Here is a 24,402-nt window from a genome sequence, read left to right as displayed (position 1 = left end):
ACAATTCAAATCACCTCTATGCTTTAAAATGATTTTGCCTGGGGAAAAGAGAGTTAACTTATGATGACATTCAACGTATTTCAGAGTGTTTAAAAATGATGGGCATTTTAGACATGGAGAACCTACATGATTATAGATGCAAAGGACCCGATTGACAGACAAAAGCTAGTTTACCAAAGCAAGCTTGTAGATACAAAGTGGATGGACATTTTGGAAAGCTGGAAATGAATTCCTACAAGTTAAAAGAACTGCTGTGTTATTAAGAAAGTAAAATCCTAAGTATTTTATGCTCAAACACGTTTGTTGAGAGAATATTTAATGTCATTGCATTGTACTGACACCAGGAATCAGTGCAATGTAGGCATTATAAGAGCAGAGCTGCAAGTCGAAATTAATTTTATGTCTGACTGTATTCAGTTTTACCACTACACAAAAGAAAAGAAAGATACCCTAAAGGCTCCAGGGAGTTCAGAGATGCATTAATAGAAAAGGCAACTAAAAGAGTAAAAATATCCTACTGTATCTTGGGACAGAAAGAAACATGTCATTGTTACTTTTTAATATAGGTAGTATCTGTTTAATTAGTCCCATTGTATTTACATTCTCTTTTTAAAAAGTCTCACATTTATGTATCTTAAGAATACACAATAATATAGCCTATAAAATTTAAATATGTAATGGAATTAAAAAAAGAGTTAAAATAAATTGCTGTATTAGAGGACAGAAACATCATAAAAATATTGTTATATGTTTTCACACATATTTCTTTTGTTTAAATAATAGCATTTATGTAACAGAAAAGAAATAAAACTATATAATTTCAAGTAAACATCTATTTTTCATGTTTTTATATTAAAATAATAATGCATGTGTATGATTGTTTATTATATATTATTTATTTCCACACCAGACTGGCAAAAATTAAAAAAAAAAAATCAGGCATTTCTAAATGTTAGCAAAAATATGTAGAAAAGACAATATTATAAACTGTGGGAGTATAAATTGGTACAACTACTTTGTGAAATAATCCAGCAATACCTAGTGTATTAGTTTTCTGCTGCTGTGTGACAAATTACCACAGGCTTAGTGGCTTAAAACACATTTATTAGCTCACAATATCTGGGTGTCAGAAGTCCAGGCACAGCTTAGGCGTTTCCTCTGCTCAGGGTCTTACAAGGCTGCAATCAGGTATCAGCCAGGCTGTGTTCTCATCTGGAGGTGTGACTGAGGAAGAATCTGCTTCCAAGTTCTCTGATTGTTGGCAGAATTCTTTTCCTTCTGGTTGTGTGAGTCAGAGTCGACTCCACGACACTGGGTTTGTGGTCGATGACTGAGGGCCCTGGCTTTTTATGGCTGTTGGTTGACCTGGAGGCTTCCCCAGAGTCCTGGGGGTCACTTACGGTTTCCTGCCAGGAGACCCTTTTCAGTTCACAACATGGCAGCTTGCTTCTTCAAGGCCACCAGGCCAGTCTCTAGCTCAGTTAGTAAGACAGAGTCTCCCATAGTGAAACATAGTCATAGAATAACATCCCATCACCCTTGCCATATTCTATCCGGTAGAAGTCAAAGTTCCCGCCCCCCAATCAAAGGGTGGGGATTATATAAGGCAACACCAGGAAGCAGAGATAGTTGGAACCATCTTAGAATTCTTCGCAGCACATCTAGTGAAAATAGTCAACCTCCTAGGATCTAGCAGTTTCCCTGTATAAGAATGTTCATAGCAGCATTGTTTATCATAGCAAAAATACTGTTTTATAATTTTTTAATTTCTCAAAATACAAAAAGATGTACTAAGAGAGTCATTAGTTTGTAAAACACCATGTATGATAACGTTTTTTGTAAAAGTAACATGGATGTAGGAATTCTGCTTCCAGCAATGGCATACTGTTGCTGTATTAGACCAACTCTCTCTCAGAGAACAACTAGACAAAATATACAAAAGATTAAGGCACTGAAGAGCTACCAAGGCAGTGAAAACCTGTGAGTTCAAGATCTGGAAAAAAGGGGAAGCTCAGCTTTCCACTTGAGATGACAGATTCTGAAAGCAGTGGCTGAAAAACTGAGCAGAGCTTTTGGCTGTCCCTTGGGGCTGGGGAGTTATGGCCAAGGAGAACCAAAACCAAACCTCTTGCTCTCAAGCCAAGGAGAAGAGGCCCTAGTAACTATACCCCACACTTGGCTGGGACCCTCAAGGGCTGTACCCTAGCTAGGAATAAGGATGAACTGGAAATCAACCAGCTTCCATAAAGATGGTAGTCCAGCTCAGAATAATCCTAGTTTCCAATTGGAATAGGTGATCTGCCCTTAGCTTAGCTGTGGTCAGGCATCCTTGCTCCCAAGTATAAACACCTTCCACTTCCTCAGCACCCCTGCTCAAACTTCCAGTCTGATCCGTCTAAGTGCATCACAGTGGGTAAGCTGATAGGGCAGACAGAAATCCAGGACATACAAACATTGCCTAACCTAGGATTCAGGTGGTATGGTCCTCCCGTCTTTCCCTCACTTATAAATGTAAATAACCTACCCCATCTCTTTTTCCTGGCTTCTCCGCCTATCTTTTAAATTGATTTGATAAAACATGTCGTCTGTGACACTTCCTATTCCATGACCTCTGCTTGGTTGGCTTCCATCTTTCTTCTTTTGAAGCCACTGCTTTACTTGCTCCCTCAAAAGAAGAATTCCATTATATATTTTTTCCCTTAAATTTAACCATAATATTTATGTGCCCTAAATTTTCGTTTGAGAGCACTTATTGAGAGCAAAACAATTATTTGGGTTTCATATAATTTCTTACTCATATATTATTGGGCAATGGGGATAGGAAAGAATTAGAAGTGGAATACACAGGGACTTCCTGCAACCATGCAGCACGCGAACGCCTTAGACCTGAGGCTACTCACTTTTAACACTTTTTAAATGCCCCCTGGGGCTTCAATACATCATTCATCCAATAAACACGTATTAGGTACTTGCCATGTCAGAAGCTAAATATGGAGAGGTGAATGAGGCTTCATCCGCCCTGAAAAAGTTTAGTGAAGACAGATTTGTAAACATAACTTTGCCATACAAAGTAAGAAGTACCGTCTCTGTCACGCCTCCACGAATCTACAACCCGCGCTGTGGACAGCGAACCCCCTCCCCTACCCCAGGCTCCTTACAGACTGGAGACGGCGAGCGGCGCTCAGTGCCACACTGGTGGAAGACTACGTCTCCCAGCAGCCTCTGCGGCAGGGCGGCGGAGCGGAGCGCGCAGGCGCGGGGACCGGCCCCCGCACGCAGGCGCAGTGCGAACGCCGGCTGAGCTGGTCTCGCTGCTCGGTGCGCGGCGGCGGAGAGCGAGGCCTGGTGAGCACCGCCGCGGCGCCGGCCGGCTCTCCGAGGTTGTGCGCAGAGGAGCTACAGCGGACGGGCGGGCGAGCGGCTCACCTCAGCAGTGGCACCGGGATCGGTTGCCCTCAGCCTGGTGAGTGCTGGGGCCTCGCGGCCGCGGCCCCTCCCCCTCCCTCGGTGCGACCCGCGGGAGGCCCCGGCGTGAGGGCGTGCGCCGGCCGGGCTCGAGCTCGGCTCCCGGGCCCGGGCGTTGGCGGCGCGTCCGTGCGTCACGGGCCCGGCTGTCCTCACTAACGGCCGCGCGGCCGGCGCAGGCCAGGGTGGGGGTGGGGAGCGCGGGCGCGATCGCCGTCAGGAACGCCGGTCGAGGCGGGGCTGGAAGCGGCGCCGGGGACCGCGGGGCGCCGAGGCGGCGGGGCGGGGTGAGGCCGGCCGGGGGCGGCGGCGGGCAGCGCGGAGCGCGGGGACCCGGGCCGGGGAGGGCAGGGCGGCGAGGACGAACCGTCGCCAGGGCAGGAAGGGGCCGTCGTGGGGACCGACAAGTTGGGGCCCAGCCCGGAGCGGCGGCCGGGCGGCCTGGGAGGAGGCAGGAACGACTGCAGTTTACAGATGTCATAACAACCGGGGCCCGCAGCGGCCGACGGGGCTGTGGTAATTATAGGAATGACAGAAGTTCGCGTGTGCGTGGCGTGTGCGACTCGAGGGAAACAGCCAGGTGTCAGGTTCAGCTCAAAACGTGAGGAAACTCAACGGTGACTTAGGGAAATCGTCGCGAAGGAACGTTTTAGGGTCGAACGGAAGGAAGTACTTAACGAGCCCCTTTTCAATGACAGATTGCAAAACAATTGACTTTTAAGATTTAAATTTAGAATCAACGACTGTGAATTTTTTTCTGTAAAGGCTGCTAAATGATGTTTTTCAGTCTTTTTCTTAAATAAACGGTGTCTTCAAAGCCCCCATTTCTTAGCAGGGGATGGGTAGGTGGTCCCGCCGTCGGGCGCCCCCCACCCCCCATGCTTCAAAGCTTATTTTTGGCATTGTTGTTGCCTTAATTTGTTCTTCCTTCTGTAATATTCTGAAAGTAATTCTCACATTACTTTCCCCCGATTTTAAAGACTGAAGAAATGACATTTTCTCAAAGCAAAGTGAGAAGGAACTCTATTTTATTTTTACTGAAATAATTTAGTCTTGGAAGGCCCTGTTTTATGTGCGATTCATGTTTTTGACGTGCAGGACATGAGAGAAAGTAGAGGAATGACTATTAATTGAGCGCCTTTGAAGGCGTCGTGTTAAGTATGTTACATGTATTAAAACATTTAATGTTGTCAGTAACTCTGAAGTAAATTTTTAAAAAGTAAATATTAATTTGTCCTGTTATATAGACAAAAACATCGAAGGTCGGGGAAGTTAAGTAACTTACCTAAGGTCATTCAGGCCTTGTTGGAACCAGCCTTAGAGCCCTAAATCACTTCCATTTTAAGATTTCTTCTCTAATACTTACGGGTTTTGTTTTATTTCATTTATTCAGCTAATATTTATGGAGTGATCATGTGCCTGAGATATAGTCGTCATCAAGACACTGTCCCTGTCCTCATGGAATTTATAATGTAGCAAGAAAGACTAACAATATAAAATACTGACTGCAGGGCATTTTATTAGTCGTTGTAATTGAGCAGAAACTGTAAAGCACTTTACTAAATAGCAAAGGAAGTTCAAATGCAGGCAGACAGTATAATCCTTGAGGAGTTTACAGTCTAATAGGAAATCAAAACATAGAAACCTAGAATGAACCAAATGACAAAAATAAACCTATTCCATGAAATCAGTATACTTACATAATGTTACTTTAGCTTCTCAAATAAATTTTTTCATAGAACTATGATATAATATCATGTACCTTGACTTTTATCTAGGATCGACGTAGAAGAAAGGACATGAAAATAATCTTAACTTCGTTGCTCCTGGAGACACTATTTCTTATTTATTCATCGATCTTCATAAAATAGAGACCTTAGAGACAGATTCTTACGAGCTCAGTACCAGGCTTTTTTCTCGGTCATTTTTATTTTTAGTTTTTTAAACAGCTGCTTTTTATTAGATCATGATTGTTTTAATGCCATTCTGTTTCTCTTTACACTTTGGCTGTCAGGAGGCTCAGAACTGAGTTGTGTTGAATTTTTGTAATTTTCCTTAGCCTCAACTGTGTTATGTATATTTTTTGCGAGGTAGCCTGGAATTATGCTCAGTTGTTTCCTGGCCTGTTTTCTTTGTGTTCTCTTATGCCTTCACTATTTTCTTATTTTACCTTTCCTCTTCCGTTTGAGGGCAGGAATTACATCTTATTCTTTTTATCTCCAGTGTTTTCAGCATATTGCGGGTTGAATTGTTGTTGTTAGGTGCCATCGAGTCGGCTCTGCCTCCTAGTGACCCCGCCCGGTCTTTCACCAGCTTTAGAGTCATTGCTGTGTTTGAGCCTGTTGTTGCGGCCACTGAGTCAGTCCGTCCGTCTTGTTGAGGGTCTTCTTCTTTTCACTGACACTTTACTTTACCGAGCATGATGTCCTTCTCCCGGGACTGGTTCCTCCTGATAATATGTCCAAAGTAGGAGAGATGAAGTCTGGCCATTCTTGCTTCTGAGGAGCTTTCTGGCTGTACTTCTTCCAAGAAATATTTTATTCTTTTTATCTCCAGTGTTTTAGCATGTTGTTTGTTGAATTAATGATTAAATAAAGTCTTGATGATTTTCTGACGTCTTGCCTTTAAACCTGTCAAATTATTTTTGGAAGTATGTGTGAATACTTTTGATTGACCATGCAAGTAAAGATGACCTAAAGATAATCTCGTTACTGTCTTTGTTTTGTTTTAAGATCTCGGTGTACTTTGCAGGATATTATGAATTCAGCCATAATGGAAGAAAATATCAGAAATGGTGAACACTTCAGTTAGGTGATTTCAGCTGATTTCACTCTTGTTACAGTAAGCAGGAGATAGATGGCCCCAGGCCAGCTGGGGACCAAATAGGGCCTGTGTTAGAAAATTTTCAAGTCAAACATTGAAAGAGCAGAGATGAAGACTGGTGGAAAGTACAGGTGTTGTGTTTTTTTTTTTTTTTATTGCTAAGATATTGCAATGCTACAGAACAGACCTAAATGAAAATACAGTTCTGACTTAGTGTTGTTGACTAATTGGAACAGTTCTTGAGAGCAAGCAGTAATCCAGAATGTGGATAATGGGGGTAATCTCCCACACATAACAAGAGTAATGCTGCCTTCCTATGCAATCAGCCTGCTTACTCATCATGATTGGTTTTCTAGCATGAGGAGGGATATGTGCTGAGTTGTCCATGAGTCTCTGTACTCTGACCAGCAAGGCAGGTTAGGGTCAGAGTAGGGATTTGCAGCTAGGGAACAGAAAAGCAGGCAGAAGCTGCTGACATCAATTGAGCACCTACTATGGGTCAGGCAACACATCAGATGCTTTCAGTTAATTATCCTTGTAAAACCCCTTTGTGGAGGTAGATACAGGCACAGGGTGGTTAGGTAACTTGTGCTATTTCACAGAATAAGTCGGGGAGCTGGGATTCAAACATTGGGCAGTTTGTACTGTGTTCACATCAAATAGTACAGTTTGACTTTATTAGCAGTTCGGTCTCCCTAGTAGAACAAACTAGATGTAGTTTGTTTTAACACCGTGAAATAATACTGTGAAGATCTAATTTGCTAAAAGCTGGAAGCATGTTCAAGATCCTTGTTTTATCTCTATTAAAAAAATATGGTTTTAAATTAGAATAATATCTGACAAGTAGCTGTCACCGGTCCAAGTCTCTGTACTCTAAAGGCTACACTCTTCCTTTCTTTTAGCTGTTTCCTCTTGTGCTTTCGTGTTTATAAATAACTCGCTTCTGTTGATGTTTCTTGATATATCAGTTTTAGACGTTATAGGTTGACTTTCCTGTAAGCAAGATATTCCTTAGGGTACCACGCATACCTACCACGTATACACCCTGCCTCTCCCATCCTCCTAAGTCTCACAGTTTTTTTTAAGTCAGTATTCAGTGTTTACATTACTCTAACTGTAAATATTCACAGCTGAACCATATAAAAAAAAATTTTTTTTTTGAACCATATAGTGTACTATAGTATCATTTTCTGTCTTAACTATTTGTTTTTTTCCTGGAGTTCATACTTTTTTTTTTTTTTTGCTTTATTTTCTGAGACAGCTATCCACAAATCTTCTGTCCTCTTAATACAATCTGAACTGGTTACTTTTTAGGTCTGTTTCACAGCTGTTATCCTGGGAATTTCCTTTATGTCATCCTTCAAATTCCCTTTGCCTCTCTCTTGTATTGGATCTTCAGTTTCCTGTTGCCTGTGTTCTTCCTTGGTTTATTCATTTCCTTGGAGTACATCTTCCAGTAGTTTCTTGAGAAAGGGTACATGGGTAATAAACACTTTCTGAGATCTTGCATGACTTTATTTTACCTTCATATACATGAGTAATACCATTCTGAGATCTTCCATGACTTATTTTTCCTTCATATTTCATCAGTATGGCAGGGTATAATCTAGACTGAAAATCATCTTTACTCTAAATTTTGAAATCATAGCATCATTATTTCCTGGCTTATAATATTGCTGTTGAAGGTCAGAGTCATTCTGATTTTTTGTTATTTGTATGTGACCTTCTGCTTCCTTCTCCCAATCTCCAGAACCTTTTAGAATCTTTTTTTTAAATGCTGAAATTCCATGATGATATGCCTTGGTGTGAGTCTTTTTAACTTGGCACTCCGTAAGTTCTTAAAAAAAAACCCATTGCCATCGAGTTGATTCCGACTCATGGTGACCCTGTAGGACAGAGTAGAACTACAACTACCCCATGGAGTTTCCAAGGAGCAGCTGGTGGATTCGAACTTCTGACCTTTTAGTTAGCAGCCAGGTTCTTAACCACTGTGCCACAAGCTGGGAATTCATGTTCTTTAGATCTGGGAAATTTATTAGTACGTTTTTTTGGACCTCAGATTAAAAAAGAGTTTAGAGATAATTATGCTTCTCAGTTCTTGATATCATCAGACTGTACAAGGGCCTTTACATTTTTTCATTTCCGAGCAGCCCTACTTCCGTTACCGCTTCCCACAGCGACCTACATCATTGTGGTTAATACATTCTTACTTATATATGTATCATTTAAAATATAGTAGAGTGTGTGTGTGTGTAGTTGTGTATTGTGCGGTAGACCTTGTCATGTTCCCTTTTTTTAACTCAACATTGTTTTGGGGATATTTTTGTTTTGTGTATATATAAAATTGTGTCTAGCGTATAATTCCATGATGTGCACCCACCGCATTTTAGCTTTCTGCCTTCCCAGGTACATTGTGGTAATCACACTGTCACTTGTGCATCCTTGTGTGAGAACTTCTCTGGGACACACACCCAAGGAGTGGGAGTCTAGGGTCATGAAATGGGAGTACTAGTTTATGTGCCTAAGAGCATCGCAGGAGGTTCTTGTTCACATTTTTGCCTTGCCTTCATCCACCTTTCTAATTTTGCCAGTCTAATGGGTGTAAAGCGTTATGTATCATTGTTTTAATTTACATTCTCTGGCTACTAATCAGTTTGAGCATCTTCTGTATCCGTTCAGGCTTTCCCTTTTGTTAATTGTCTATTTTGTCCTTTGTTCATCTTTCTTCTGGGTTTTCTGTCTTTCTTACTGGTTTGCAGGAATTCTTTTTCAAGGTTAGATTTGACTGGTCTGTTGATTTCAGGTTTAGAAAATACCCTCTCCCAGCTGCTATGCTTCCTGTTAATTTTGTCCATGGTGTCTTTCATTGAACAGACACTCTAAATTTGATGCATTGTTTGTTTGATAATCTCTTCCTTATCAATTCCTTTCCTTTTTTTTTTAGTTTTGTGCTTTAAGTGGATCATCAATTTCTTTATTCTCTCTTTTCTGGAATTTGTGTTATTTGGATATTGAAACTCTTAGGTTGCTCTTTTAATTTTCTTTCCTGTTTTCCATCATTTAGGCTTTTTGTTCAGTTACCTGAGAGATTTTCTCAGTGTTACTTTCCTACACTTCTATTGAATTTTTCATTTCTATCCATATTTTAGGAGCCCTGATGGTGCAGTGGTTAAGAGCTCGGATGCTAGCCAAAAGGTCAGCAGTTTGAATCTGCCACCTGCTCCTTGGAAACCCTATGGGGGCAGTTCTGCTCTGTCTTACAGGGTCACTGTGAGTCGGAATTCACTCAATGGCAGTAGGTTGTTGTTTGTTGTTGTATCCGTATTTTAGGTCTCTTGGAGCTTGTTTTTATGCCATAACTAGTTGCCGGTTACCGTCAGGTTGATTCTGACTCATGACGACCCCATGTGTATCATAGTAGGGTTTTTAATGGCTGATTTTTTGGAAGAAGATGACCATCCCTTTCTTCTGAGGTGCATCTGGGTGGACTTGAATCTCCAGCCTTTCAGTTAGCCTAGCCTGTTAACTGTTTGCACCACTCATGGACTCCGTTCTCATAAACTGGTTGTTGTCGAGTTGATTCCAACTCATAGCGACCCTATAGGACAGATCAGAACTGCCCCGTAGGGTTTCCAGGGAGTGCCTGGTGAATTTGAACTGCCGGTCTTTGAGTTAACAGCCGAAACTCTTAATGGTGAAGCCACCAGGGTTCTTATGCTAGATGCTATAATGCCATCGAGTCCGTTCGGCTCACAGTGACTCTATAGGATAGAGTAGAACTGCCCCATAGTGTTTCCAAGACGTGCCTAGTAGATCCTAGCTGCTGACATTTTGGTTAGCAGCCGTAGCACTTAACCATTATGCCATCGGGGTTTCCTCTTATGCTACAGTATCTTTATATTATTTCGGGAATGCTGTCATCCTTTTGAGGATATTGATGAAATGTTTTCTTTTGCCACCTCCATCGCTTTGTTTCCTCCAGGTTCCTTTGTTTGTTTCCCTTGCTCTCCTTCCTCTATAGAAGCTTTCCCCAGGTGTCTGGTAGTCTTAGAGCTGGCAGTTCATATTTAAGAGTGCTGTGCCAGAAAATGATGGGAGGCTCTATAGGTGTGGTTATTGAAGTGTTGACGGGGTAGCTGGTGGCCGATTATTGGGGGCATGCAGATTTTTTTTCTCTTGGGCTGGTCATTTTCCCTGAGAAAGAGAGCCTCTGATCTCATGAAGATGGTGCAGGATTGGGTAATGTTTTGTTCTGTTTTACGTAAGGTCTCATTGAGTCAGAGTGGACTCCACGGCGGGTGACAACAGCGCATCTCGTGTGGAGGATACGCGCCTCGCTGCCATGTTTCGCAAACTCACGTTAGAAAGGGAACTGGCGTTCTCACTGTTAATAATGTTCTTGTAAGCTGGTTTCCAGTATGGTTCTTCAGCCCCATTCTCACCTGTGCTGATGTCCCCCATTCTAGAGTCTCTTGAGTTTAATTTCTTCCAAGTAATCCTCTCAGTTTGTGTAGGGTCTGGCAGGGAGAGTTGCCTGGCTGTGCAGAATGGAGGAGGAAATCTAGGAGTGTTTGAAAATTTTTAACTAACCTTCCAGTTTTTTAGCTTCACTGCTCACTTTTTGTTTGGTCCTCACTCTACCTTCAGAGTTACCCTGGGGCTCATGTTTGTGAGTCTCCTGCTTATTGGCAGTATGAATCAGCTTGTTTCGTATTGACTTCTCTTTTTGCAGGTTCATTGGCTTCAGAGAGTCCTCCAGTTTGCTAAATAAAATACTTTTTGACCATCTGGTTTTATAGCTGACGAACGGGTTTGTCATCTCTCATCTGTGATTATCTCCTTTTCTGTTCTGTTCATCCTCATGGCTTATACCTTTTAAAATATATATTTTTATAATTTTAGTGTGTATTAATCTACCATGTCCACCATTTAATTTCTTTACACAAACTCTTTCTGATCTGTTTGTTCTTTTCACAAGCATTTGAGTGACTGCTCTGTGTTCAGTACTGTGCTAAGAATTGAAGATTAAAATTAAATTTCTGTCTTTGAGTTGTTAACACGATTTGGGAGGAAAGATGCACCCTAAGTGTGCTAATTCTGAATTTGAAAACCATTATAAGTGTACATATCATAGGTATATTACAGGGCTTCTTTTATTCAGTAATGGCTATGAATTGAATAAAGGCAGTTTTTTTTTTTTTTTTTTTTTGCAATTTTACCCCTTTTATACGCTTTTGGAAATAAAAACCCAAAGCAAAAACCTTCCAACTATTAGGCAAGAGGTAGTTTTTCTGTTTCATAAACACCTTTAGTATTTAATCAGAACCTCTGATGAAATAATAGCAATGTTGAGTTGTTAAAATTCTAGCCAAAAGTAAAGAAATCCAATGTTTTAGGTAGGTATCGATATTGTAGTAAATACATGGTTTCAGCTCTACTTTCTGAAAGCTTTTCTTAATATATAATTAGTATATTGCTTACTCTAAAAAATATAGAAGAGAGAAAAATAATATTAATTCTGGTTACTTGAAAATTTTATATTCTAATATTTTTTGAAAGTGATGAAATATTTCAAACATACAGAAAATTAGGAGAATAATATAAGGAAGATTTTTGTTCCTAGCGCCCAGATTTTTCATCTTGAAAATTTTTGCTTGTTTATAATTTTTCATTATAACAATCATACTACAGTGGACATTCTTATGTAAATTACTGGTTTTTTCTCCTGGAGTAGATGCTAGAAGTGGAATTACTGAATCCTAGGGTGTGAATTCCCAAGACCCAGGGTAAATATTTTCCCTTAAATGTTTGGATACTGGGAGAGGCTTTGGGGAACCTCCCAGGTTGGAAACTCATAGATACTGAAAAGTGGAGTCAGAACTCAGAACCAGAGGTTATAGTAAGCGTTTTGAAGGAAGAAGATCTGAAGCTGGGCCATGAAAGAAGTTGGAGAAATCTCAAATTTAGGACCAAGTTAAGAAAATAGGAATTTTTATAGCATCAACAGTGTAAGAGCTGTAAAAAATAATCAGAGATGAGCATCTCTGAACCATGTGTCTCACCGGACATTATGGCCTGGGTTTTCAAACTTTGCCCCCATTGAACACTGGGGTGTTGTTACTACAGTAAATCCAAAACCAGACCAAATCCATTGCTGTCGAGTTGATTCAGACACATCACGACCCTGTAGGACAGAGTAGAACTACCCCATAGAGTTTCTAAGAAGCAGCTGGTGGATTCGAACTGCCACCCTTTTGCTTAGCAGGTGAATGCTTAACCACTGTACCACCAGGACCCCTACTAAAATAAAAGCATTCTTTAATTATTTTACAGGAAAAAGATGGGCATAATATCTTTTTTTTATATATATATAATTTTTATTGTGCTTTAAGTGAAATTGGAAACCCTGGTAGCGTAATGGTCAAGTGCTATGGCTGCTAACCAGGAGGTCGGCAGTTCGAATCCGCCAGGCACTCCTTGGAAACCCTATGGGGCAGTTCTACTCTGTCCTATAGGGTCACTATGAGTCGGAATCGACTGGACGGCACTGGGTTTGGTTTGGTTTTGTTAAGTGAAATTCTACAGATTTTACTTTCATGTAAAAATTTATAAATACCTTGCTATATATACTCCTAATTGCTGTCCCCCTAATGAGACAGCACACTCCTTCCCTCTACTCTCACTTGTGTTCATTCGGCCAGCTTCTGACCCCCTCTACCCTCTCATCCCCCATTCAGACAGGAGATGCCAAAGTAGTCTCGTGTCTACTTGATCCAAGAAGCTCATTCCTCACCAGTATCACTTTCTATCCCATAGTGCAGTCCAATCCCTGTCTGAGGAGTTGGCTCTGGGAATGGTTCCTGTCTTGGGCTAACAGAAGGACTGGGGACCATGACCTCTGGGATCATTCCAGTCTCAGTCAGACCATTAAGCCTGGTTTTTTTTACGAGAATTTGGGGTCTGCATCCCACTGCTATCCTGCTCGCTCAGGGGTTCTCTGTTGTGTTCCCTGTCAGGACAGTCATCGGTTGTAGCCGGGCACCATCTAGTTCTTTTGGTCTCAGGCTGATGTAGTCTCAGGTTTATGTGCCCCTTTCTGTCTCTTGGGCTCATAATTACCTTATTCTTTGGTGTTCTTCATTCTCCTTTGCTCCAGGTGGGTTGAGACCAGTTGATGCATCTTAGATGGCCGCTTGCTAGCATATACGACCCCAGATGCCACTCACCAAAGTGGGAAGCAGAATGTTTTCTTAATAGATTTTATTATGCCAGTTGATTTAGATGTTCTCTGAAACCATGGTCCCCAAACCCCCGCCCCTGCTACGCTGGCCTTTGAAGCGTTCAGTTTATTCAGGAAACTTCCTTGCTTTTGGTTTAGTCCAGTTGTGCTGACCTCTCCTGTATTGTGTGTTGTCTTTCCCTTCACCTACAATAGCTCTTATCTACTACTTAGTGAAAACGCCTCTCCCTACCCCCTCTCATAACCATCAAAGAATATTCTCTGTTTAAACTGTTTCTCGAGTTTTTATAATAGTGGTCTTATACAATATTTGGCCTTTTGCAGCTGACTAATCTCACTCAGCATAATGTCTTCCAGATTCCTCCATGTTATGAAATGTTCCATGGACTCATCATTGTTCTTTATCGATGTGTAATGTTTCATCTTGTGAACATACCGTAATTTATTTATCCATTCATCCGTTGATGGGCACCTTGGTTGCTTCCATCTTTTTGCTGTTGTAAACAGTGCTTCAGCAAACATGGGTGTGCATATATCTGTTCGTGTAAAGGCTTTTGCTTCTCCAGGATATATCCCAAGGAGTGGGATTGCTGGACCATATGGTAGTTCTATTTCTAGTTTAAGGAAGCGCCAGATCCATTTCCAAAGAGGTCGTACCATTTTCCATTCCCACCAGCCGTGTATAAGTATTCCAGTCTCTCCACAACCTCTCTAACATTTATTATTTTGTGTTTTTTGGATTAATGCCAGCCTTGTTGGAGTGAAACCCAAACCACGAGGCGCTCCTTGCAAACTCTATCGGGCAGTTCTACTCTGTCCTATAGGGTCGTTATGAGTCGGAATCACCTCGATGGCAGTGGGTTTGGTGGTTTTGTTGGAGTGAGATGGTATCTCATTGTAGTTTTGGTTTGCATTCTCAAATGGCTAATGATCGTGAACGTTTCCTCATGTATCTGTTAGCTACCAGAATGTCTTCTTTAGTGAAATGTCTGTTCATATCCTTTGCCCATTTTTTAATTGGGTTATTTGTCTTTTTGTAGTAGTTTTTGCAGTATCGGGCGTAATATCTTCATTTTTATTTTTTTCTCTAATTTTTATTAAAATCTTTAACACTTGAAAAAAAATTTTTTTTATTTATACAAATTATTCACTGTAGATAACAAGTGAATAATTTGTATAAATAAATTTGAAAATAGCTACTTATACTTAAACCTATGACTTGCTTATTTTGTAGTCATACTTTTTTGTGGTTTTGGCTTTTTATATTGAATACACGTCATATTCTTTAGTAGAATTATTAAATTTTTTTTTTAATATGATAGATAAAATAAGTCTATTAGCATTTAATGGTATTCCTCAAAGAGTATTGTGGATGTTAAACGTTCAGAACTTGTTTGAGATTTACTGACTGGATAGGCTGACACAGTACACCGTGACTGTCCACAATCTTGTGTACAATAAGAATATAAAAAGTTCTCTGCTTTGTGTGTTTTGAGTATAGATTGGTGGAGAATGGAGAGAGAGATACTGAAAAAATTAAGATAAAGAGCTATTTTAGGACCAAGAAGTTCATACTTGATTTGAGAAGTGGTAAAGACTCATTGTAGGTTCTTCAAACATTGAAGTAATGCAGGGAAAAAGGTTTTGAGGTTAATCTGAGAGCTGTGTGAAGGATGAATTAAGCAGTCAGATTAGGAAGGTGGTTTAGAGCTGTTGCAGTTATTTAGAATAAGATTACAAGGACCTATCTATTCACCTGGTGGCAGTGTGAATAGATAACCAGAATAGATAGAAGTAGATAAGATCAAATAGTTTGGATGGAATAATAAGCAAAATTTTATAACTGAGTAACTGGAAATGAAGGACAAAGTGGAGGATCTTTTGGAAGAATAGACCATTTCTATTTTACCACCAATAGTTTGTATCTTGTTTTGAAGTTTGTTGTTTTTTGGCTTTGTTTTCCTGGAAGACAAGAGGAAGATTAGGCACAGTGGCATTCATTTTGAAGACTTTGGTTTCTAAGAGGGTAATTTGAAAAGTTATTGGCAATAACTTAAAATTTTAAGTAACTGCTAAAAATACTTCCTTAAGGTAAACTAAATTTCTGATACTGTTACTTTGTTGTTCCTCATAAACTTCTATAGATTTTAATCCCTTTCTCTGGCATCAGAGCTCTCTTCAGTTCAACTTAAGCATACATTTTCAGTAGTATTTTGCCTTGTTTTCTGACAAACCTTTTGTTCCGCTATAGCTGCAGATGCATGTGAGCATTTGCTTGGGAGTCTTTAAAAAACAATAACAACAACCGGAGAACTATTAATCAGACTCTTTGGAAGGAAAGTTGAGGCATGTGTTTTCTAAGAAGCTTTCCAGTGTGACAGATAGAATCCTACCCTTCCCCTACCCTGCGCTCCCCCCACCCCCTAAAAAGAGGAAACTGTGGCCAGTCTGGGTGGTGCAAATGGTTTAGCACTTGGCCATTAACCAAAAGGTTGGTGGTTCAACCCCACCCTCAAGGAGCTCCGGAAGAAAGACCCAGCATCCTGTTCCTGAAAGGTCACAGTCATGAAAACCCTATGGTGTCCAGTTCTACTCTGACACACATGGAGTTTGCCATGAGTTGGAATCAATTTAGCAGCAGTTGGTTTGGTTTCAGATTTGTAGCCAATTTATGAATACTGTGTAAAAATCTTTAAGAAAACATTAACAGAATTTAAAAAGGATGATACACTGTGACCAAGTGAGTTTATCTTAAGAATCAAATTTCAACACCAAAGACACAAGGTAATTATGAGCCCGAGACACAGAAGGGACCACATAAACCAGAGGCTGCATTGGCCTGAGACCAGAAGAGCTAGATGGTGCCCGGCTACAACCAATGACTGCCCTGACGGGGGGTGCAGCGGAGAGCCCCGGAGGGAGCAGGAGGGCAGTGGGGTGCAGACTCCGAATTCTTGTGAAGAGACCAGACTTAATGGTCTGACTGAGACTAGAAGGACCCTGGAGGTCACGGTCCCCAGACCTTCTGTCAGCCCAGGACAGGAGCCATTCCCAGAGCCAACTGTTCAGACAGGGGTTGGACTGGACTGTGGGCTAGAAAGTGATACTGGTGAGGAGGGAGCTTCTTGGATCACGGAGACACACGAGGCTGTGTGGGCAGCTCCTGTCTGCAGGGGAGAGGAGAGGGCGGGGTGGGGGGTGTGGACACGAAAATGGAGGGTGGAGGGAGGGAGGTGCTGTCTCATCGGGGGAGAGCAGTTAGGAGCATGTAGCAAAATGTATATAGATTTTTGTATGAGAGACTGACGTGATTTGTAAACTTTCACTTAAAGCACGATAAAAATTTTAAAAAATCAAAAGTTCGTTCAGTATTAAGAGACCTGTTACTATAACTCACTATGTGAGTAATTGAAAGGGGAAAACACCGTTTCAGTAACTACCAAAAAGGCACTTGGTGTAATTCAGCATGCATTTAAAACAAACAAAAAAAAAAATTTCAGTGAAGTAGATATGAATGTGTGGTACTTAGATATGATCTTTTTTTTATTTATTTAAGATTTTTTATTTTCTTCAAACCATGTAGCAATTCATCTCAGTTTTTTTTTTTCTAATTGTTCCTTAGGTGAAAGTTTACAGAGCACATTAGTTTCTCATTAATTAGATGTGATCTTAAAAAAAGTAAAATAATAACTGCAGTACAACTCCGAACCCAGAACCAAACCCATTGTCTTGGAGTCGATTCCGACTCATAGTGACCCTACAGGACAGAGCAGAACTGCTCCATCGGGTTTCCATGGAGTAGCTGGTGGATTCTAACTGCTGACCTTTTGGTTAGCAGCCACAGCTCTTAACCACTGTGTCACCAGGGTTTCCGCAATACAACTGGAGCTGTCATAATTGCTGGTAAGAATGATGGTACGGCCACTTTGGAAAAGACTTTGACATTTCTTATAAAGTTAAATGTCTACTTACTTTGTGACCCAGTAACAATGTGACAAATGAAAACATTTGTCCACACAGAAACTATATGTGAATGTTTATAGTGGCTTTACTCATAATTGGCAAAACTGGAAACAACCCGAGTGTACATCAGCTGGTGAGTAGATGACCAAATTGTGCAGCAACCATGCAATGGAATACTACTCATCAATAAAAGGAATGAATTATCAATACATGCAGCAGCGTGGATGAATCTCAAGTGCATTGTGCCAAGTGAAAGAAGCCAGACTCAAAGGGCTACAACTGTATGGCTCCATTTATTTAACATTCTGGAAAGCGAAAACTGTAGGTACAGAAAACCAATCAGTGGATTCCTGGGGTGGCAGGTATATGGATTTACTAGAAAGGGGCCTGACAGAACTTTTGGGAGTGATGAAAATGACCTTTATCTTTATCGTGGTGGTCTTTATATGACTCTTTGTATCAAAATTCAAAGAACTGTTTGCTTAAAAACGGTAGATTTTACCGTATGTAAATTATAGCTCGATAAACTTGGACTTAAAAAAGCTAATATCATGCTTAGTGTCAGAGCAATGTAACGGGGGAAAAAAAAACAACTATGTCTTCATAGATCAAAATAAAAAATGAGATAAATGCTAGCTCTAACCATTGGTTCTTAACATTGTTCTGGAAGTACTAGTTAGTAGTTAAAAAAAGGAACTGAAATGGGATGCAGACATTAAAATGAAGAAGGCAAAAATTATAGTTGTTTTGAAGGTATTAAGTATCAAGAATGTCAACTGAAAGTATTAGAAACAGTTCAGTTGCTGGTTTAATTCAGTTACTGGTTTAAAAATTAAAAACTAATATGTAGTAGTAATTTTTCTATATAGAGTAGCCAATTAGAATATAGTGGAACAATGGTTCACATTTATCATTGCAGCAAAAAAGATAAATGAAAATGAATAATTGTTGACCAAGGAGACAGTGTTGTAATGATATTGAATCTCCTTAATTGATAAATTGAATGCTGTCTAAATAGCAATGAAAAAAAAAATTTTTTTTTAACTCAGACAGAAAAGACTCTCTGGACCAGTGGTTCTCAAATTTTTTTGGTCTCAGAACTTCTCTTACTCTTTTAAATTATTGAGGATCCAAAGAGCTTTTGTTTGTGTCTGTTAATATTTACTGTATTAGAAATTAAAACAGAAATTTTGAAAACACAGTAATACACAAGCATATATGCCATTAAGTGTTAGAGCAGCAGTTCTCTCACCATCAGGCCTCTGGAAAACTTGATGTATAACAACTTAGTAGAATTATGAATATAGTTTTCACTGTGGACCCCTGAAAGAATCTTAGGCACCCTTGGAAATTTCAACTATGTTAGTGGCATATCAGATCAGTGTGGAAAATAGGGATAATGGCAAGCCATTTGGGGGGGTGATTAAACATTCTTACCTCTTTACATCAGTACAAATTCTAGATGAATCAAAGATAGAAACATACAAAATAAAACCAAGTAGGGAACGATTTTCTAAGCATGACACAAAACCCAGAAAAGCATCGATTACTTTGATAGTACAAATATTTAAAATGTCTATTCAGCAGGAAATAACCATAAACAAAAGTTGAGAAATAAAATGTTTTAAAATATGACAAAGGGCTTTACTATATAAAGAGCTCTTGGAAATCAGTAAGAGACAGACAAATTGACATAGGAAATTAACAAGATATTAGAAAAATAAAAATGATAAATTTATAAAAAGATGCTGAACTTCACATGTAATTTTAAAATGCCTGCCCAAACTGAAACATTTTTCACCCCTGTTAACAAATGTAAAAGCTTAGTAAAGTCCTGTGTTAGCAGTGGTGAGGGGAACTTGTACACTCGGGTGCACTGGTGCATTAGTGCAAGATTTCAGGGTAGTTTCACAATAGCTGTCAAAATTGTAAATGCATGTAACTTGAGATTCCACTATTAGAATTTGTTCATGGATGTAATTGCACAAATATGCATAAATGCATGAAAAAAGTTTTTTAACATTGTGATAATACAAAATTGGAGACAAACTTAATTGTCTTATCAGATCTGATTATGGTATAAAAGTTAAATACTTTATTAGTTATAGGATGATTCAGTGCTGTAGGCATTGATATGGAAAGCTGTTTAAAGTTGAAAGAAGTGCAGAAGTATCTGTATAATTATCCCATCAAAGTCAAACCAGGTGGCATGGAATCAGTTCTGATTCATGGTGACCCCATGTGGCATCAGAGTAGAACTGTTCTCCATAGGGCTTTTAAGGATTGGTTTTTCTGATGTAGATTGCCAGGCCTTTCTTCCAGGGTACCTACAGGTGGACTTAAACTGCCAGCCTTTTGGTTAGCAGCCAGGCACATAACCATCTGTGCCACCAGGGACTCCCAGTCAGTGTACAATAAAAACAAAAGGATGTATGTATGCTTGTATGAATTTCTGAAATTGAATTGATGTGGTTACCTTTGGAAGCCAGGGGAGGGAAAAACCAGAAGAGGTACACTTCAGTTTTTCTCTTTGTACACTTAAGTAGTTTTGGATTTAAAAAAAAAACTTGTGAGCCTTTTTATAATTAAAAAAAAAAAAAGCATTTCAGAGGCACAAATGCACAATATGGATCATAGAAACTGCTCATTGGAGGCGTTCGTGAGTTCTTGAATACCACAATTTAACAAAATAAATACAAAAGGAAAAGAAAACCAAACGTCCCCCTACCCCGTCGCTTCTCATGTCCACTTACTCCTGTTAAAGAGCAACTGTCCTGATAAAACTGAACTTACTGCTATCCTCATCAGTTGCACTTTACAACTTCTGTGCGTTTGTTTTGTAGTCTTCTCTCTGTTTTTGTTTGTAGGTCTATCATTTCCACCCTCAACTGCTGAAATCCTATCTACCCTTCACAACCTAGCTGAAACACCATCTCTTCTGTGAAGCCATGCCTGATCACCTTAGTCAGAAGAGATCTTTTTTTGAACCCTTAGAGCTATTTATAGCCATTTCTTCATTACACAGATATAAAAGTAAGTTATATAGGGACCAGGCGGTGGGAAGTATGATTTCACGTTACTTTTCTTCACCCTATGAAGCCGAGCTATCATTACTTCCCCTGCCCGAATGCGGAAACTGAGACTCAAAGAAACCTGGTGACTTTCTTATATCATCCTGCTAAGTAAATTTGAACACAGGGCTTCTAGGCCGAGGCCCCTTCTCTGAACTTTCTTCCTGTAGCGTTTTAATAAAAAGAAGTGAATAGTTAAGGAGTTCTGGTGATGCAGTGGTAAAGTACTCAGCTGCTAACTGAAAGGTTGGCAGCTTGAACCCACTAGCTGCTCTGTGGGAGAAAGATATAGCAGTCAGCTTCTGCCTTGGAAACCCTACGGGGCAGTTCTCCTCTGTCCTGTAGGGTACCGTGAGTCAGAATCCCAGAGGGCTTCTCAGGCTATAATCTTTACGGGAGCAGATCACGAGGTCTTTTCTCCCATGGAGGTGCTGGGTGGTTTGAACTGCCTGCCTTTTTGTTAGCAGTGGAGTGTTTAACCATTGCATCACCATGTCCCTTTAGTCCCCTTTAATCTATAATATTTCCTCACTTTGTCTTTCACGTCCTTGATACTTAAAAAGAATACAGACCAATTATTTTGTAGACTTCCTCAAGTTAGGTCTCTTTCATGGTTCTTCACGCTTACATTTATGGTATATAATTTTGGCAGGAATGTCACAGAAGTGGTTGGCGGTGTTCTCAATACATCGTATCAGGAGACACATGATATCTGTTTGTCCCGTTACTGGTGATGGTAATCCTGATCACTTAGTTAAGGTGGTGTCTGCCAGGCTTTGTCACGGTAAAATTACTATTTACTTTTTGTGATTAGTAAATGTATGGTGAGGAGTCACTTTGAGACTTCGTAAATATACTATTTCTTCTCAGCTTTCACTCACTAGTTTTAGCGTCCATTGATGATTCTTGGAAACCCTGGTAGTATAGTGGTTAAGAGCTACGGCTGCTAACCAAGAGGTCAGCAGTTCGAATCCAGCAGGCGCTCCTTAGAAACCTTATGGGGCAGTTCTACTCTGTTCTGTAGGGTCGCTATGAGTCAGAATTGACTCGATGGCAGTGGGTTTGGGTTTTTGGTTTTGATGATTCTTGCCTGAATAAGTCGTTAGGATGATGGTTGCCAAATGGTGATTTTCTCATTCCATCATTTTTTTCCTACGTTGCTTTACTGTCTTGCCCAACTGAAGGAACTGGGATTGGGATAGGCCACTGAGTTGATGGTGTTGAATTCTTATCCCCCCAAAAAAACCCAGTGCCCTTGAAGTTGAATTCTTAGTGGGGAAGAAACTAACATACAAGCCTGAATAAGTAGGTAAATTGTTAAGCCAGGTGAGTTCCGGTGGGAGCTAGTATTTGGCATAGGAAAGACATGGCCAAAGTGATTTGAAGTAGAGCAGACATGTGTAGTATGGTTAGAGTGGACAGTATGCAGAAAAATATGGTGCTGGTATCAAGGAATTACAAAGAGGAGATGACATGATGTAGGGGTTAGGACGAAAGTCCAGGAGGGCAATAAACATAATTTAGAACTCAAAGTGACTGGATAGCAGAGATGATCAGATCACGGGTACTAAGATATGCCAAGAGAATGGCACACAAGCCAGCTAGTAGCATGACTAACTTGATGCTGAGCCGAGGTAGATAGGGTAGGGACTCCTTGGGTTCTCTTGGCTTAGACCTGGAATTGAGATTGGGACATGGGTGGAATTTATCTCTTAAATGAGATTGGGTATATTTGGTAGGGCAAAAAAAGCAACATTCAGTTCCCGACATTGCCTTTCCTTAATTGTTTGCCCTTCCAGCTCCACCTTGAATATGGGCTTCCAAGTTCAAGTCTAAGTGGTTCTTGGTCCTGTTGTTACACCTTACTTAGGTCCTGCCCTGTTACTATGCTCAAACAACTATTAGATAGTACATTAAAAAAATATTTCTTACAGATGGAGCAGAAGGGAGAGAGACAATAACAAAGAAGAGATAATATTTAAAAATGTACCAAGAAATGAGCTTGTAAAATTATAAAAGCAAACGTATTATGTGAAAGATGGATACAGGGATCAGAAAGTATCATAATTGTCAGATGAGTTGATCAGCTATGCCAGATAACGTTTAAAGTTATGAGGACACATTGTTTTTATTTGCTTTCTTTTTAAAGTGACAGATTATAAAGATGGGAGAGGAAAATACATTCTACTAAGTCCTTCAACTCATTATTGTAGGCTTTTTCCTTTCTTTGACCTAAAACTTTTGATTCTTGAAATTATAGTGTCATTGCAGCACTGCTGTCATTATGCTGTATTGGGATATTTCAGAGCCAAAATGCTGCCTGCTTAGAAATCCACCACTTTTCTGTATATCATTTCTCAGCACTCTTAAATATGATTTCTTCAGAATTATTCACAAATTATTTTATTTCATCTGCCTTGTAATGTTAATTCACTATTAGTAAGACAAAGCACTGCATATCTTTTGATCTTCTGCATGATGAATTTATAATGGGTATTTCTTTGATATGTTAAACTATGTTTTAAAGAAAGTAATTCTCAAAGATTATTCTTAGTTTTTGAAAAATAAAGTGACTCTCAACCCAGACTTGCATCAAAATCATCTTAAAAGTAACCATTCCTGCAATTTCTGTCAAGGAGCTCTGTGGACCCGTTCTTAAGTGAAATTGGTGTAAGTTATGTATTAAAACAAACTAGAAGCATCCATTTAAAACCTGTGGAAATGGTCCTAAGGATATACAGCAAATGAAGAAAAATCGACAGAGTCAGAGAAGTATGGGACATCACTAAGCACACCAACATTTGTGTAATGGGAGCACCAAGAGGAGAGAAAGAAGAAAGGAGCAGAAAAGTATTTAAAGAAATAATGGCCAAAAATGTCCCAAATTTATTGAAAAGCAGTAGCCTACACATCTAGTAAACCCAGCAGACTCCAAATAGGATTAATACAAAGAGATTCACAGATACACCATGGTAAAAATGATGAAAATCAAAGACAAGGAAAATATGAAAGTAGCAGGAGAAACTCATCATTTACAAAAGAACCTCAATAAGATTAACAGCTGACTTCATAGCAAAAAGCAAAGAGCACCGGAAAATGGTTAAGCACTTGGCTACTAACCAAAAGGTTGGTGGCTCGAACCCACCCGTCAGCTCCACAGGAGAAAGACCTAGTGATCTGCTTCTGTAGAGATTATAGCCAGGAAAACCCTGTGGGGTAGTTCTGCTCTGCCACACGGGTCACTGTGAGTTGAAATCGACTCAATGGCACCTAACAACAAAAACAATTGTAAAAGACGGTCTAAGTGTATATTTTTACATCCTTCACTGATTTAAAAAGCAGTTGTATAAAATATGTATACAACGTGTTGTTGGTCCTATAACCTATGGAAATATAATGTATTTGTAATTACCTGCCAATAACAGCACAAAGGAGGTGAGTGAGAGCAAAGCTGTATTTTACTACAGAAGTGACTACAGATGGTGAAGTAGTAATTCTAACAATATATTGTTTGGTCTGTAACATTAATAGATGTAATATGTGTGACAATAATACCAGAAAAGAAGGTGAAAAGGAATAGAGCTATATAGGAGAAACATCTTTATATCTTACTGAAATTAAGGTAGTATAAATATGAACCTTATTCTGACAAGTTGAGATGTATATGGTCAGCTCTAGAGCAACCACTGAATATAATTTAAAAGATAAAAAAGTGCAAAAATTAGTAAAGAAGTTTAAATACTTCTTCGGAAAATATTCACTCAGCGTATGAGAATGCAGTAAAGAATGAATAGAGGAACAAAAGTCATGAGATACATAAAAAATGAAAAGTAAAATGGC

The 24,402-nt window shown here is 39.7% G+C and overlaps 1 protein-coding gene across 1 annotated transcript in view; it reads left to right on the top strand.

Moving 5' to 3' along the window:
* Window positions 1–3,308: 3,308 nt before the first annotated feature.
* The window catches only part of KPNA1 (karyopherin subunit alpha 1), a 76,550-nt gene continuing 55,456 nt past the window's right edge, over window positions 3,309–24,402 (top strand). The window contains exon 1 of the mRNA XM_010592918.3: window positions 3,309–3,463. The gene's annotated coding sequence lies outside the window, so the exon portion shown is untranslated. The remainder of the gene's footprint in view (window positions 3,464–24,402) is intronic.

This window comes from Loxodonta africana, chromosome 1 (assembly GCF_030014295.1).
Source record: "Loxodonta africana isolate mLoxAfr1 chromosome 1, mLoxAfr1.hap2, whole genome shotgun sequence".
NCBI lineage: Eukaryota > Metazoa > Chordata > Mammalia > Proboscidea > Elephantidae > Loxodonta > Loxodonta africana.
Note: the sequence above shows the minus strand (reverse complement) of the source record. Positions and strands in the feature narration are given on the sequence as shown.